This window comes from Mus musculus, chromosome 5, assembly GCF_000001635.26.
Source record: "Mus musculus strain C57BL/6J chromosome 5, GRCm38.p6 C57BL/6J".
NCBI classification, from domain to species: Eukaryota; Metazoa; Chordata; class Mammalia; order Rodentia; family Muridae; genus Mus; species Mus musculus.
Window position 1 is genome coordinate 64493640 of NC_000071.6, and position 12606 is coordinate 64506245.

The 12606-nt window shown below is 45.6% G+C and overlaps 1 long non-coding RNA gene across 1 annotated transcript; it reads left to right on the forward strand.

The window, feature by feature from the left end:
* Positions 1-2072: 2072 nt before the first annotated feature.
* Gm52815 lies at positions 2073-12141 on the forward strand. Its single transcript, XR_003955927.1, has 3 exons — positions 2073-4165; positions 6160-6344; positions 9792-12141. It is a non-coding gene; the product is annotated as a predicted gene, 52815 (long non-coding RNA).
* The last annotated feature ends 465 nt before the right edge of the window (positions 12142-12606 follow it).

A 12606-nucleotide genomic window follows, 5' to 3' on the forward strand; every position in this document is an offset into this window, starting at 1 on the left:
ACAAAATAAAATAGGATTTATGTATAAAAATAGCCTATTGTTGGCAACTTACTTTACCTATTAAATTGAAACAAATTTAATGCATTTCTGAGAAGCACATAGAAAGAACTTGACGGTTCTACTGTAGCGCTGTCTATGACATAGCGCTGTCTACAAGCTTACCCTAAAGTTCACTCCTAGGGAATGACTAGACTGTTTTGTTGATTGCTACACTTCCTGCAGAATTCTAACCATGGCTACCCCATGTCTTTGCAACTCACTGTCCCTATCCTCCTCTAAAGAATTTACAACCAGCCGCGCTTGGTAGCTCACGCCTTTAATCCCAGCACTCGGGAGGCAGAGGCAGGTGGATTTCTGAGTTCGAGGCTAGCCTGGTCTATAAAGTGAGTTCCAGGACAGCCAGGGCTATACAGAGAAACCCTGTCTCGAACCCCCCCCCCCCCCCCCCGCAAAAAAAAAGAATTTACAACCAAACTTGTGGAAAACAACACCAACGGATGCTTACTTTCAAACTGGTTTTCTCGTAAGTACCTGAGCTCGCTGACTGTGCTTGCTTTTCCGTGTAAACTGATGTCACTTGTTTGCCAAAGTTCCCAAGGAATTTTTGGTTTTGTTATTTAAAGGTTGATTTATTTTATGTATGTGAGTACACTGTAGCTGTACTGATGGTTGTGAGTCTTCATGTGGTTGTTGGGAATTGATTTTTTTTTTAGGACTTCTGCTCGTTTAGGCCCAAGGATTTATTTATTATTATACATAAGTACACTGTAGCCATGCCAGAAGAGGGCGTCAGATCTCATTACGGGTGGTTGTGAGCCACCATGTGGTTGCTGGGATTTGAATGTGGGACCTTTGGAAGAGCAGTCAGTACTCTTAACTGCTGAGCCATCTCTCCAATCCTGAATTTTTGTTTTTTGAGAAAGGGTTTCATGCATTCTGGACTGGCCTCAAACTCACTATGTAGCTGTTGATGACCTTGAACTTCTGACCTTCCTACAGACAGGCGCTAACACTGATAGTTTTTGTGAACCTGAGAGTAAGCAACATCCTACCACCTGAGTTACACCCCCACTCCTGCATATCTGCTTTTGACACAGGATTTTACTATGTAGCCCTGGCTGGCCTGGTGTTGCTACGTAGGCCAAATTGGCTTTGAGCTTGGTGTAATCCTCCTATCTCTGCCGTCTGATGACAGACTCGTAGGCATTCACTACCATGTCCAGCAGAAATACAGCGTCTAGTAAAATGAGTGGAGCGGCTCTTTCTTGAGTTGCAAGGCAATCACCCACAGGATAGACAGAAATCAATGTAATAACGAGCCTCAGATAAGGTGAGTCTAAGAGCCACTCTGTCTATATCTCTTAGCTGCTTGAATTTGGCCCAAGTGGGTCACATTAGCTCTGACTACTTGTCATTTGCATTGCCAGCCCTTCACCCCACCACTTGAAATCAGATCACACCAACTGGGACATGGCAAGGGCAGTGAATGCTGTCTTCAGCATTCAGAAATCATTCAGAGACAGAAAGGGGTGGGGGGGGGGGGCTATTATCACAATCTAAACAAAGCCATCCTTAGCCCGATGGCTCACACCTGTTATCCTAGTACATGAGAGGTTAATGCAGAAGGACCATGAGTTTGAGCCCAGCCTAAACTGCATACATAGAAAGCTGGTTTCAAAACCAGGAAAAAATTGGAGTGTCCTCTTTCCAGATGAAATCAAAGCTTAGAGGAAATGCCAGTATCTGTTATGTGACATTAAGTCCCTGCCATTAGAATTAATTTTTAGTAGTCCATACCCACAGAGCTACTTAACAAGAGAGAAGGCTCCTATTGGGCTTTTTTTTCCAAGTGATATCTTCTGCCTCTATCACTCGCCTGTATCCTTTTGACAGTGGTGAGTCTACGTTCAGACTTAAGCATGGCTCCTTTTGCTTCCACCACCTCAGCTTGTGTGCCTCTTGTGCATTCGTTTATCTCTCTCTCTCTTTTTTTTGTAGTTTTTTGAGACAGGGTTTCTCTGTGTAGCCTTGGCTGTCCTGGAACTCACTTTGTAGACCAGGTTGGCCTTGAACTCAGAAATCGGCCTGCCTCTGCCTCCTGAGTGCTGGGATTAAAGGCATGCACCACAATGCCCGGCTGCATTCGTTCATCTCTAAACCAGGATACTCTAACTCCTTCAGACCTGAGGATATTCAAACCCAAGAGGGAAGCTGTAACAAGCACCAAGAATTTCCTCTCAACTCCTCCAACCATAGGGTAACTAAAATCAGGAAGGAGTCTCGAGCACTGCCTTCATCTTACCTTCATCTGTCTCTTTGACATTGGCTCCAACCCTTTCTAGACTCTGAAGGCATTTTAAGCTCTCAAGGAGTATCTGTCTACCTAACCAGCTTCATTCCACATCAAGGCTGAAGGCATGGAGATAAGTCTCTGTCCTGAACCTCTCCTCTTGAGTCACCTTGCATTCCAGGAGCAACAGGGCTGGTTGATAAATTATCTCCGGTGACAAGGGACGAAAACCATCTCCAAGAAATGGTGAGCCAGCAGGACATCTCGTCCCTAAGATGACAATAATTACCTATGTTGAAGAGGCTACTCCCTGGAACAGATCATCTTGTAGGAACCAGATTGGTCTCCTCAAGTTAATGCCAGATTGGCAATTGCTATGACCTTTTGGGACCGGAACAGTGACAGAGACGGACAGGACCATCCTTTGACCAAGACCGCTTAGTAATGATAGCCTCTTGCCCTCTTCAGCAATTTTTCCCCAGTTAAAATCTAGCTTATGTGTCAGTGCCCCAAAATGGAACCTGAACTCCTTCAATTGTTTGTCTTCCCTGTGTATTGATTACACTTCCTTTCTCTGCTTTTCACTACGAATCTTACAAAGAAACTTAAATGCAAAATATCGATTATTTTTGTCATCCCCCCCCCCCCCGCCATTTTTGTAAAACCCAGTGACAGGACTGGGTATCTGTTGGCAGAGTGCTTGCTTGCCTAGCATACACAAAGTCCTGAGGTCAATCCCTGGGTTCAGGCATCAGCACTGCCTGTACCAGATTCACACCAGTAACCATAGCACTCAAGAGGTCGAAGCAGGAGGCTCGGGAGTTCAAGGCCGTCCTCTAGTATATCATACATTTGAGGCTAGCATGGGCTAGAGATCCTGTCTCAAAAACAAACAAAATTCAGTGACAAAGGCCACGGAAGCTGCTTAACTTGGTTGAAAAGAGTGTTATAAACACTGTGGTATATAGACTGCTTAGGTAGAATAATGTCATCCTGACCCCGAGAGTCAAGCCAGGGAGATTGGGGGAAATTTGGACACTATGGCCTTGAATGTGGGGGAAACATTTCTTTTTTTTCTTTTTAATTCAAAAACAAGCCAGCAGGTTGCATAACATAGTAATGGTGTTCTGCCTTCTTGGGAGCTGAAAGGAGACCACAGTCACATGACACAACCATCAAAAGACGACAATGTTTCAGCAGGAAGGACGTGGGCTTAGCAGGTGTGGAGCTTGTTTTGTGAAGCAAGCTTAACCTACCATAGCACTGCTACCCTTTGCTCCTGGCTGCAAGGGCATGGGGGTGCGGGGGGGGGGGACTGCTCCCCATGCTCCACTAAGTAAGCTTTGGGACCCAGTATGGCTTTCTTGCCTGCCAGAGGAGCTTCCTATAGGGATCCTTTCTTGCAGTTTGTCTACCCCGAACATGTGTTTTTAGTGTCCAGGTTAGAGCACGTGTGTGCCACCCAGGACCTTGATAGCCCTTGGAGGACCTTTCTGCCCTTGACAGAGAATGGGAAAATTCTTAATTATTGCTTGTCCAGGGTCAATTCCTGTGAGAAATTTTTATCCCTTCATCTGCTACACCTGCTTAATGAATTCCCAAATTCCGTCTTAAAATGGAAGATGCTAGGTTTCAGAACGCTGGGGCTTCCAGTGTGTGTTCCTGGGGCCACTCCCAAACTCTGTAACATCTATTTTAATTCCTGTTAATTCATTACTATAACCACTAGTTGACCGCATAGTACAACGGTAATAACTATTAACTATTAGTAATAGTATTAACTATTGTTTCTAGTTGAGAAAAACCTTCGTTTGATATGGCCTTCTCTAATACAAACTGGTCTCCCTCATCTGCAAATTATAGTTACAGAAACAGGTACGTCTCACCTTGCAGAGCTGCTGTAAGTGTAAACCAGGAGTAGTTCAAATGGGTTATGTGATGTGTTTTATGTATTCTACAAATGTCAGTTCTCATGTGTATTAAGTCCTTGAGACATCTTTACCCTGCCTCACACTTTGGGATTCAGAGTGATATTCTTCTGCTTTGTAATAGAATATGTCTTTCTGGCCTACAGTTTGGGATCTGAAGCCACATGCTCTGCATAACTGGAATTGGGGGAAATGCTCATTGAGTGGGTTGGGGGGAAGATGATAGAGAAAGCCTTTCCTCTGTCCTCCTCTGGGGAGAATTCTGTGCGTCACCTCAGGTGTTCATCCAACAACATACATGAGCACACATTTCTTTCCCTTTGACTAAAATGAGAAAGTTTAAGACATGAAGTGTTCCTCAGGTAAACCTGTTCCCAGTCTATAAAAGAAGAGAGAGAAAGAAAAAAAAAAACCTGTCATCCACACCAGAGTTCTGTCTCAAAGCTTCCAGCCTCTTGGCAGAGTAAAGGTGCAGAGCCCCCCTCCCCACCAAGCTTGGGGAACCTCTTTTCTCATGTTCTTGAAAGGTTTAATTGGTCCCCTACCCCCCCCCCCATCTTGGCTTCTCTCTGATTGAAGGTAAAGACTAGGCAACTACGTCATTCTTCCAACCTGAGAAGGTTCTAGAATCTAGGCTCAAGACCAGCAATGGAGCAGAAGACTCAAGTTCCAGCCTTCATCCATTCATCGGTGTTGTTTTCTGGGTTTGAGGTTCCACGTTCAGGAAACAAGAGTGTTTATGCACTGGGTTGCCATGCTCACTGAAACATCTTCCCCAAACAATGAAATGTCAACTCAGTCCAACCACTAGATCTTAGCAACACCTCTACAGGAAATCCTGGGGTCAGAAGAACATGGTAGATGCCATCACAGGTGCACGATCAACAAATCTAAACCGTGAGAACTAGTGCAGGGCAAAGGGTTCACTTTCTTCATTCAACAAATAAATGGCATGGAAATGGGACCTGAATGTGGATTAGGGGTTTAAGAGGCTTGGCCAAATGTGATGTTTAAACGATTTCTATTCCAGTTTGTATAAACCAACTGTAAAAATACATGATGGAGCCAACCAGATACCTTAAAAGAGGTTGGCTCCTCAATTGCTATTGAAAGTCATTCCATTTTCTTTAGGGGTAACTCTGTGTATATGTCAGGGTTCTCTAGAGTTACAAAACTGATAGGATGAATGTATGATTGTCAGAGTGGCTATCAGGATGTGGTCTGAGTAGTCCAACAATGGATGGCTCTTGATGGAAAGGCCAAGGATCTGGTATTTGTTTGGTTCATGAGACTGCGTGTCTCAGTAGCCTCAGTATGGTGCTGGAGTCCCTGGAAGGCACTAGAGAGCTTCCGGTCTTCTGTCCACATTGGGATCTTGAAGATGTAGTTCTAACATCAGTGAAGAAATGGCTCAGGAACAGGACAGATGAACTTGAGGGTGAGGGCAAACATGCCAAAAAGCAAACGCTTCCTTCATCCATGCCCTTTTATGTGGGCTGCTATCAAAAGGTGTTGATCAGATTTGGGGTGAGTCTTCTGACTCAAGTGACCCAGATTTAGAGAGTCTTCCCACCTCAAATGATCCATTCAAGAAATCTCTCACAGGTTTACCACCTTGGTTGGATTTTAGTTGGTTACAGATGTGGTCAAATTGACAACCAAGATTAACCATCACACACTATATTGCTGTTACCATAGTCCTTTCTGGGATATATATTATTGTGTATATAATGGGATTTTATAATGCACAATAATACTTTACTTCAAAATAGTCCAATAGAAGGAAGAGTAGACAAGACTGACTTGTGATGATAATGATTGAAACTAGTAGATTAAATTCACGGGAATTTATTGCAATGTTTTATTTTTATTTTTTCCTTCCTTCCTTCCTTCCTTCCTTCCTTCCTTTCTTCCTTCCTTTCCTTCTTTCTCTTGAGTTAGGTCTCATGTTGCCCAGGCTAGCCTCCATCTCTGGATGTGTGGAAGGATGATCTTAAATTTCAGATCCTCCCACTTCTACCTCTCGAGTGTTGGAGTTACAGCCATGTACTGCCATAGTTGGTTACACAGTGATGGGGAATCAAACCAGAGCCTGATGCACGCTGGATATGCACTCTACAGCCAAGGTATATCACCAGTCCCATCAATATTTTCTTAAATTGTCTTTGAAATGCCCTGTCATCAAGAATTAAGGAATACAAAAAAAGTGGGTGTGGAGTAAGGAAACTACCAGAATCTTTCTCTTATTGGATCAACTAAACTTTGATGTATTTTCCTCACCTCTAGCCCTGAGGTAAACTTGTAGCACTGGTCTTGATACACAGTAAGTGCCCAGTCAGTGTCAGCTCTCTGATACAACAAAAGGTTACTCATTATTCTCTGAGTGGCTCTTCCCAACTAAGAGACACTGATTGCAGCCTGTCTTTTAAATCACAGCGTAGTCTTTGGGTTTTTTTGTTTCTACTTCTTCACATTGGACTTTCTGGAAACTTCCTCCAGTGTTCACCTCTCTTGGCCTAGGGCATCTGGACACTTTACCTGGGCAGCCAGGTGTCAGTCCCATAGGGCGTGTTGGACTCATTCCTGGATTGGCAGGTTTCTGATTTCTTCACCGGATCACTCCGGAGCTGGCTCTTTTTCCAGTGGCTTCCTGTCACCTGAAACGAGAGCTCACAGCTTCAGGAGGAAGGTAGAAATTTGAGGTGGAGAAGGGCGAGGCAGATGCAAGATGCAATTACATCCTGCCTCCTCCACCCCTCAACCGCCCCACCCTACGCCTGGGGAGAAGTCTAGAGTCAGGGTGGGGAGCTGTTTATCTCATCCCTGTTTCTCCCAGGCTGTGCAGTCTTGGACAAGGCACTTGACTTTACTCTGCCTTCTCGGTTATACAACAAATACCCACATTTTTCTTAGTTCAGAGCACAAACTGCAGGACTGGAAACCCAGCTCTGCTCTGTATTAACTTTGCCTTTTGGACCTCACTGTGGTGGGGTAAAATGGGAATTGAAACAGTACCCTCCTCTTGCAATGACTGCCACGCTGCAGTGGAATGGCATCTGGTAGGGATGCTCCCTGGGGGTTACTGTTACCATCTCCACCAAGACATCACTTTGTATCAAGTGCTGGGAGAGTTAGCTTGCAACCTCACTTCAGCCCTCCTTTCGGGCCTGTGTTGTTTCCATGTGAGCTCTGGCATCCCTCCATCAGGAATGGGAACAGCCAGGGAGTCCAGCAAGTGAGTCACAGACCAGGGTCGCACAAGGTCAAAGGCTGCTACACCTTTCCCAGTTTCAGCTCTTACCTTCCCTGGAAGGCCATTGTAAACTCTAGTACTTCTAAAGACAAGGGCTGCGGTGGGGTGAGTCAGAAGTGGAGCCAGAGAAGGAAAGCTAAGGACCTAGGGAACACCAGAGAGAGAGGTGGCCCTGAGACCCCTTGATTTTCCCTAACTTTGCCTAAGAACAAATAACCTAACCCTGACTACACTCACCACCTTCTCTGGGTCCCTTGAGGGACCCTGTGAGTGAGGAAGGTGGCTGAACAGTTTTGATTCCTCACAGTGGTGTGTTTCCTCCTTGTACTGAGAGAACTCAGCTCGCCAGCATTTTTGGCTTCTACTCACTCCTCATTCGGATGGAGCCCAGAAACTCGGGGCACCGGACTGGAACTCAAGAACTCTGGAAGGCCAGGATGACAGAAAAGTAATAGGTCTCTGCTTCTCAGAGTGTCCTAGGTCTCTGCTTCTCATGGTAACCGTCCAGTAGAAGCCTAGTGAAGAGATCTAACGAGGGTGGGCCAGGCGCAACCAGAGTTGTGGACCCAACTGAGGCTCCAAATCTACTTCTTAACTTTCAACCTCAGATCCGTTAATATACATTTATACACACACACACACACACACACACACACACACACACACACTCTGTCCCTCCAGTCCCAGAATATAGAATCATGGGGGGGGGGGCAGGGGGGAGCTACCAGCTGTTGTGCTTCTCCTCTGGGTGTTGAGAAAGATTTGGAACGGAATTGGCTCCATGGGGGATTTCCGGGAGCAGAATCCCTCCCTCCAGTGGCACTCAGCTCCTGTTTTCACCTTGTGAGGAGGAGGTGCAGGCAAAGCCACACCCAGCAACACAAATGGGTCTGAAGTGTTTGTCACAGCGTCCCAGGAAAGGTGCCAGGCCATATTTAACAGAAACAAAGAGAAAAAAAAAATTAATCCAAGGCCATCACACCCAAGGCCCGGGCAGACCTTAGAGAATAGTCTCTATCTCAAAGCGTAGGTAAAGAAAACCTGAGTCCAAGTCACAAGCAGTTTCATAGAATCTAGGCATAGAGGACTGTGACTGGAGGGAGAGCTTCCCTACCTGGGATTTTATAAAGATGAAAGATTTGTTGGAACCGCAGGGCCATTCTCCATAATGAAGACCATACTGTATTTCATATACAGAGGCCACAATGAGTGATCACACTCCGGGGTCTCACACTGCCTCCCTCGTGTCACACAGATGAGGAACGGGACATGTTCCCAGACTGGTGTGGCTTGGTTTTTCATGATAGAATGGTGTGAGGACAGCATTTTTGTAGGCAGGTGGACACAGTCAAAGGTACAAAGAGGTGACAGCGATGTCAGTTGTGTTCTCTTGAGAAATAGCTTTCGAGTCAGCCATGGTGGTACATGCCTGCACACCCAGCATTTTGGAGGTAGAGGTAAAAGGACTTCCAGTTCCAATCTGGTTTGAAACATCGACTAGGAGGCAGAGGCAGGTAGGTCTCTGTGAACGCAAGGCCAGCGTGGTCTGCATAGTGAATTCCAGGACAGCAGCGCTATGAAATGAGACTTTGTCCCAAAAACAATAAGCAAAAAGTAAAGGCTAGAGTCTATTGGTCCATTTTGTGCTGCTCTAACAGAATCCTCACAGACTGGGTAATTTTCCCCCCCAAGACTGGGCTTCTCTGTAAAGCCCTGGCTGTCTAAGAACTCACCCTATAGACCAGGCTGGCCTCAAACTCAGAGATCTTCCTACCTCCCTAGCTACGGAGTGCTGGAATTAAAGGCATGAACCACCACTGTCCTCTTCAGACTGTGCAGCTTTTAAGAAGAGAGATTTTTTTTTCACTGTCTAGAGGCCAGGGACTCCTTGATAAAGGTATTTCATCAAGGGCTGCTTTTCATTCTGGGTCATTCTATGGCAAAAGGCAGAAGAGCTAGAGATTGCATGGGAACAGCCATGTGAACAAGAGGCCAGTCGTGTTTTTCTACTAAGTCTAGCACTCCTGCCCTAGTAACCCACTCCTGCAGTGCAGCACTCTCTTGTCCTAATGATCTAGTATCAAGCCCAATGCCCCCAACTAATGAATGGAGGGAAAGCTCTCAGCACATGAAATTGGGGGGGGGGGAGGGGGAGGCACACTCAAACCACAATAGTATCCTCACTTCCATGCAAGATGTTTCTATAAATTTTTGAACAATGTTTCAAGAATGTAGCTTTGTTTATAAGTAATTTTTGAACAATGTTTCAAGAATGTAGCTTTGTTCATAAGTGGTGCTTTTGTGTTTTCTTTTTACAAAGGTGAAGTTAAAATGAAGCACTTAGGGTAGATCCTAGTCCAGGGCCTTGGGAATCCAGACAAACACAAAAGGGTGAAGACACAGAAATCAGACAAGTAAGTACAAGGCAAGGAGAAAGTTCTGGAACAGATCATCACTCTCAAGCCTCAGACGTGCACAGACTCTCAGCTTTCCAGCATCTATCACCCCCAAAATGGGAAACTTCTGCCCTTGGCTGCACTTTGTTGCAACAGACCTGGCAGAAGTCCAAACAAGACAAAAAGCTGATTCTGCAGCCTACCCCTGCCTGCCAGCTGATCGGCCTTGTTCAAGCTGGAGAACCTCTGGAGAGTCCAGCTCTGTATGGGGTTCTTTCTTCCGAGCAAACCCTTAAGCTGTGGGAGGGCTGGATCTGTGTGATCTGACCTGTACCTGTCCCGGGCTTCCTTGCAGCTCCCCTGAGACAGCTTTTCCCTGTGAAGCTAGCCAGCAACTCCCATCAGTAGCAGGCAAGAATCCCAGGACTCACTCGACGAACCAGCCTCGTCTGGCTGGATTCTTGAAGAACATATGGAGTCACCCTATTCCCCTATAGCAGCTTCAACTCTCAGGTTCTCTTTCTTGTAGCCCATCTCCTGGGTCCTCGGTGGTCCCTGGGGGTCCCCGGCAAGAGGCAGGTTGTTTAGGCCAGCCAGATACCACTTAAAGAGACCCAATTCAAAACATAACCGTGTGCGACTCAACTTACGGTCAGGCTCTGAATCTACAAGAATTTCATAAACAAGTAACATTTAAAAAAATGGTTATCGATGAAGGAAAAAAAGAACCTGAAGAAATCAGATGATGTGAGGGAGGTTTAGGCAAGACCTTTCAGGTACAGTGTGTTCTAAAATTTGACTTTTGAATTGTAGAAATAAATGACCTATTAAAATAAAATTTTAATTTAAAATGTGCTCTCTACTTAAGAGGGTACCCGAGTGTGTGTGTGTGTGTGTGTGTGTGTGTGTGTGTGTGTTTTTGCATTGGAAACACACCCAGTGTAATTTGTAAAATAAATACATAATAAATAGGTTAAATGTTTATTTTGACTTATGTTTTCAAATGCCAGTTGTTTAATTTACCATGAAGGATTGCTGGCAGACCCATCATCACTGGTACCGAATACGGCATTCAGACCTTGACCTAGGCTGGCCTTCCCAGGAAACCAGCTCTGTGGCCTTGCCCTCTTCACTCTTCCCATCAATACCACAGGCTGACTTCTCCTGTTGACAGGCGCATGGTCAACACACACACACACACACACACACACACACACACACACACACACACACACAGAGGTTTCCATTGCACATGCACAGTGGGAGGTCATTGGCTAAGCGGTTTCAAAACACACAGCCTAAGTCGTGGCAAGATCCAACCTTAAGAATGCGTTTATTTGATTCCATGTCACTGTACCATATACTTGGGCTACTCTAAAGAGAGACATAGGTCCCCTTTCCCCAAGCACTTTACTTGGAGAAGTTCAGGGCCAGAAAGGCTGCTGTCTTCTTCCTCAGTCCTAGGGCAGAAACTTCCATGAAAGCTGGTGAGGTGATGTTCACCCGCATCTTTTTTAGACCCTCCCCTCCTTACCTTAAACCGCTCCCCCACCCCCCACCCCCCAAGAAGGAAAAGACAAAAGAATGCTATAACATTTTCAAGAACTAAGCAAGCACAACAGCCAGCACTGTCCTGATTGGTCCCGTCGCCCCTGTTTTCTTGTGCTATAGAGAATATCTAAGGGTTCGTCTCCTCTAAACAGACGCTTGTAAGGAAAGTTTAACACAATTTATAGAGCTGTAAAGTTCTTGGTATGGCCCTCATTGGAGTGCTTTCTCACATTCCCAGAAGTAGCCAATCTACCACGTGGCAGAGCTGCTAGAGGAAGGGAGGGAGCCAGCGGGGCCCTGAGCTGCCCGCAGGAGCAGCAGCAGCAGCAGGGCAGGGCGGCTCCCAGGAGGGCGCAGGCGTGGCGGCCCCTCCCTGCCGCGAGCCCATGCCCGCCCACTGCCACCGGCGAAAAGGAGGAGAGACCTACATTTAAAAAGGCAGGAACCTACTAGCTCCAGAGCTCCTACAATGCCGAATGAGAATTCCTATTTATGAGGTCAAACGGAGGTCAAGAATTATCCAGTCATCTCTAAAACCCCCTACTTAGGGGGTCAAGCCAGGCTGGCAACCCATGTTAGCTAAATAGAACTTGATCTCCCGAAAGCCTAAAACTGCTTTATTTTTTCTTTCTTCCTTTCTTTCTTTCACTTTTTTACTGTTTTGCCAGAGATACGGGTTGGCTTTTTTTTTTTTTTCTGTTACTTCCGGTTTGTGGCTGAACTTTCTTTGCCTTCCTTCCTTTTGGGGTGTGGGAGGGTTAAGCTGCTTCAAAATAATGTCCACTTAAATATGTTTTTAAAAATGGGAGAGAAAGAGGAGCTGGGATAGAAAGAAGAGGAAAGGAGAGGGAAAGGAGGGGGAGGCAGGAGAGGGAAAGAGGATGTTAGAAGAGACAGCACACAGTAATTTTGTTTATGTTATAACATTTAGCACACTCCTATTCATGGATGTGTTCCACAATTATGCTGTGAGATGCACAATGTCACTGTGTTCAAAGTACAGGTAAAGAAGCCGAGGCTCATCAAATCCTGGAACTGTGACCGACTCTAACCCTGAAGTCCTTGCGTTCATTTAACCCTTTAAGGAAGGGTACGGAGGTGTACATTCATCCTTTATTACAAAGCCTATGTCTGATATGGAAAAAGAAAAGCTTTATTCGGAACCTTTGGAAGAATCTTAAGACTATG